The 5,490-nt window shown below is 37.0% G+C and overlaps 1 protein-coding gene across 2 annotated transcripts in view; it reads right to left on the reverse strand.

Moving 5' to 3' along the window:
* The window catches only part of LOC106873408 (retinol dehydrogenase 7), a 35,709-nt gene that overhangs the window by 10,286 nt on the left and 19,933 nt on the right, over positions 1–5,490 (reverse strand). The window lies entirely within an intron of this gene.

The raw sequence follows: 5,490 nt of genomic DNA on the forward strand, positions 1-5,490 counted from the left end.
ATATATATGGATGTATATATATGTATATATGTATATATGTATATAAGTTAAACGTATGTTTAAACACGTGTATACACATATTCTCACGCATTTAATTCTCCCACACATGTATACATACACCCATATTGTTACATATGTATACGCACGAGTATGTATATATATATATATATATATATATATACATATATGTTTGCTATGTCTAGAAATGCTTACGTAATACGAATAGGTGCCGGCCATTGTATGATGTAATCCTGAATTAAAATTTGTTATTTTTCTGAGCTTTGAATTTACTTATCACACATGTACACACACACACACATACACACACACACACACACACATATATATATATATATACACACTTATATAAGTGTGTGAGGGTGCCTGTATATATCTAGTTGCTTCCGTGTCTCAGTGTTCAATTTTTAAAAATCTTTGTCTGTGTGTCTCATATTGAAATCACTTCGTCTCATATCTAAATCACTTTAAACATGTGAATTCAGAACAGGTTTTTAGCATTTCATTCATATACAAGTGTATATATTTTCATTGGTGTTATCGAGGTACTAATTATTTCCTGCTTTTTCGAGCTTCCACACGACTCCCTTAACCCACACTAAATCACGTTAAGTTAATTTTGTAATGTAAAAGCATTTAATAAAATCAGCGAAAAGTAATAACAGAAAACACACAAATAAAAGATTATTAATCAATAGTAAAAAATATAACACAATAAAATGGAAGTTCTCTAAAATACACAGCAAAAACATTTTAATATGAAATATGCAAGACTGAAATTATGGAAACGAGCAAGACGATTCTTCGATTTATTTTTAGTATAATTAAACAAACGGTGCTGAAAGCCATCTCGTTTGGTAAAAACCTATAAATTACCTTTTACAAACAACCAACTTACACGGAAGAAAATGCCGAGAATCATAATTAATATTGCTTTTTGTTTTTAGCATGCTAGCATTATATAAACATGTTGAGAAGGATATTCGAGGAAAATTTAAGGCAAACATACTCCTGACTTTCTTTATTTTATATGAAAAAATATAAAATGAATCAGGTAACTGTGTGGTAATAAGTTTGCTTCCCAACCACATGGTTCTGGCTTTTAATCCCTCTGCATGGCACCTTGGGCAGCTGTCTTCTACCATAGCCTATGGCCAACCAAAGTCTTGTGAGTGGATTTGGTTGACGAAAACTGAAAGAAGCCTGTCATATATATATATATATATATATGTGTGTGTGTGTGTGTGTGTGTGTGTGTGTGTGTGTGTGTGTGTTTGTGTGTGTGTGTTTGTGTGTGTGTGCGTGTGTGTGTGTCTCTGTGTCTGTGTTTGGCCTCCACCACTGCTTGGCAACCGATGTTGGTGCGTTTACGTGCCCCTTAACTTAGCCTGTAGAATAAATACCAGGCTTTACAAAATAATAATGGGACCTATTTGCTCGACTAAAATGCTTCAAGACGGTGCCTTAGCATAACCGCATTCTAATGACTGAAACAAGTAAAAGATACTCCTTGAGACTATTTTATTCTTTAATTCTGAAGCTCTGAGTATTTGGTGCTTTTGTCTTCTCTTGGTTTTCCCATCGAACGTGTTTTCGTATTTTAGCGAAGTATGTTCTGCAGTCTTTTTATGTGTTTTAATGAAAGTCTCGTATCTTGTGTTCAGTGTTGCATCACAGGATATTTGAAGGGAAGAGTTAAAGCTATTTCTTACTGACACAGCGTATCTGTTGCAAATGTTTGGATTTCTTAGGTCAACAAAATTCATAGATTTTGAAGTTGTTCTCTGTTTTGCTTTTTTCGAAGGGTTAGTCAAATTTTTGCTGTGACAATTTTAGGTCAGAGGTGAAGCTACAGTAAGAGTTGTAAGCATCACAGCTTACAACACTATTTACCCCTTTACTGTTTAGAAGAATGAAATCTAGCTTTGCTTTTGTACCATTTGGATTATTGTGTGTTAAGAGCTTCCTTTTTCTTTTCTGAAATTTTGTTTTGGAAAATGAATCCATTCTGTTTTATGTATTCATCTAGCGGTTCAAAAACTTTATTTAAACTAGTTCGATCCTTAATTGAAAATAAACAATCTGCGGCAGCCTGGCAAACCATTAATGAAATCAGTAGAAAAAATAATCCAACCAAGTGAAATCTCAATGCAACAAGTGAAAAAGAGAAGCTACGAATGTGAAAAACTCACTTCCAAAATCTCCTTGGCAAACCTCTAGATGTAACTGGTATGCATATACAACAAATATCAGAACAACTCAATATCAAATATGAAAACTTTGCAAATGCTGAATTAGAAAGTTTTTAGAGTACCTAGATTTGATGAAAAACCACTTGAAGTATGGAAAACGAAATGGTTAAATGATATTCTCTTGAAGTTCTGTAAAGACGTATATAATCAAAATAATATAGAAACATTACCTTTTGGTGTGGCAAAATACTACTGAAGAATAACCCTTATAACAATAGCTGCAAAATTTATAACTCTATGCCGCTTAACCTATATGTCCAGAAATCGAAAAATATTGAGAAAAAAATCAGAATGGCTTTCGAAGAGGTCGATCAACTGCCAGTCAAATTTTAACCGTTCGCAGAATTCTTGAAAGGTAAAAATCTAAATGCTTTTCTATTATTCATTGATTCCTCCAAAAGCCATTATGTTGCTCTACAAAACCACATATTCAGTAGAAGGATATCCCGATGACGACACAGTTTTCTTCGAAATTGTTGTAGGAGTGCTACAAGGTGATACTTTAGCACCATATAACTTCTTCATTTGCTTGGACTACATTCAGAACTTCTGTTGATTCCATTAAAGACAATGGATTCACATTACATCCATGATAGACTGATCACAGATATAGATTATGCTGATGATTTAGTGCTACTCTCCGATCTAGTACGGCACACAGAAACGCTTCTCCATAGTCTTGAACATTCAGCCAAAAGTATCTTTCCATGTTAACTCGGACAGTATTTGGAACCCTCCACAATTGTGTAGAAGAATTTATTTACTTAGATAGTAAAATCTCTAGCTGCGAAAGCGATGTAAAGATACGCATTGGTAAGGCCTGGGGTGCCGTTGGCAAGTTATCTCTGATGTGGAAATCTAGGTTTACAGACGACATGAAAAGGAGTTTCTTTCAACCAACTGTTACTTCTGTTCTATTGTATGACTGTTCAGTATGGATCCTTACCCCAAAATTAGAAAGAAAATTGGATGGTGCCTACACTTGCTTGCTAAAAGTGATTTTGAAGAGATTGTTTGGAGAGATTGTTTGACCAATGAGCGATTGTATGGGAACCGTCGTTCAATATCAGACATCATCAAAAAGCGTAGAGTCAGATTTGCAGGGCATTGCTACAGAGCTAAAGACGAAATTGTTAATGGAGTTATTTTGTGGAAGCCTACACAAGAAAAGCTTGCAGGAGATGACAAACCAAGACCTATAGCAAGCAGGTTTGTGACGACATAAACAGCAACCCCTCTGACCTGCCGAATATGAAGAAACACAAAATTGGGAGGCGACAGAAAATCACGGGAATCTGAGCAAACGGTACAACCGGATGATGTAGAATGTCATGGACTCATATGAACATGGTACAAGATGTGAGATTATAATGAAAATGACTTTATTGATTTGAATCCAGAAGCAACGGTAGAGTCTTTACACGGTCACTTGATCTGCTAGAAATAGCAGCCAACTATCCTTAAAATCACGCCCTACTGTCTTAAATAAAGGAAGAACGTAGTGGATAATGTAGTTCACAGCCTATAGCAGGAATACTTTTTATTATAGGTTGATCGAGCGAGCTATTACTAAACAATAAACAACAAGTGTTATCGAGCAAAACTTAATGTCGCAGCTAACCGAGTCATAATACTGTTGGGTTCGTTTCCCTCTATTATGTTTGTTTCTAAGCCGAAGACATTTGAGGTTTGTTCTCTGTCTGTCTCTGTCTCTCTCTCTGAGTCTGTAAACTTCGATAAAGCGGTAACAGAACATATTTGAGGGTTACTGAATATTGCGGTGTAAACAGAAATCACTTATTTCTCTGTAACTTTACATTTGATAGTCTACAGTAAACGTTCTGGAAATTAATGAGATTATCAAAGAAATAAAGAATTTTTTTCATATCTGTTATGCACAGCAATAATAAATTTATCGGATACTATTTTTTTTCTTCTCATATTATACACACTTATGTTTGTGTGTATGTGTGTGTGTGTGCGTGTGCGTGCGCGTGTGTGTGTAGCAGGAATATTTTGCAAAGTCCCAAACACCAACTCACTGCCTCGGAATCGAACCCGAGTTATTGTGTCTTCATATTTAGGTATAAGTAAATAACAATAAACAGGATACTGTCAAGGTTTGATGACGCCTGCAAACGACTAACCCATTGATGTTAAGAACTAGCCTTTTATCAGTAGCTAGTATGACCAGGAACGCCTTTACCAGTTTTTGTATCTTTGACACATTTTGGCAGCTGCTATATATATAGTTTGTTTACTCACAAGCTGGTCAGTGACCGTAAGACGGCTAAGATAACGGCTGCACAAATTTACAGCACTCAACAACGGCAACAGAATGCGAGGGCGACAGCAGTGGACATGACACAACTCAAGCCAACTGGTTAGTAGAGACTACACCACTTATGGCTACCGTTCTGGTTGACACACTTGGCTTAAATATAAATATATTCTTTTCTGTCGTTTGTCGTAACGACAATTTTGTCAAAGACAAATTTTCTATATTTGCAACTTCACACTGACTCCTTGTTCTTCCATCTATCGACTCAGTATTCTTTTTGCACACACACACACACACACACACACACACACACACACACACACATCTGTACTTGCATGCATACACACAATATATTTATAAATTACGACGTGTAGATTCTTGGTTATGATGTCGGGTACACGATCATAAGGTGGTGGGGGTGATTCCTGAACCAGGCGACGTGTTGTGTCTTTGAGTAACGCGATTCATTTCAATATACTCCAGTTTACTCAGCTGAAAATGAGTGCCTGCCTAGTGGAGGTGCAGCTCCTTCTCCCTAAAGCTATCACATTAGGGTGATGTATGGGCTGGGCAAGAGGTTCTCTGCCCGTTTGAGAGTATATAAGCACCTAAAATAGCAGGAGAGTGGTACATGTTGGCACTCCGTCGCTTACGACGACGAGGGTTCCAGTTGATCCGATCAACGGAACAGCCTGCTCGTGAAATTAACGTGCAAGCGGCTGAGCACTTCACAGACATGTGTACCCTTAACGTAGTTCTCGGGGATATTCAGCGTGACACAGTGTGACAAGGCTGGCCCTTTGAATTACAGGCACAACAGAAACAGGAAGTAAGAGTAAGAGAAAGTTGTGGTGAAAGAGTACAGCAGGGTTCGCCACCATCCCCTGCCGGAGCTTCGTGGAGCTTTAGGTGTTTTCGCTCAATAAACACTCACAACAC

Source organism: Octopus bimaculoides, chromosome 8 (assembly GCF_001194135.2).
Source record: "Octopus bimaculoides isolate UCB-OBI-ISO-001 chromosome 8, ASM119413v2, whole genome shotgun sequence".
Taxonomy (NCBI): domain Eukaryota; kingdom Metazoa; phylum Mollusca; class Cephalopoda; order Octopoda; family Octopodidae; genus Octopus; species Octopus bimaculoides.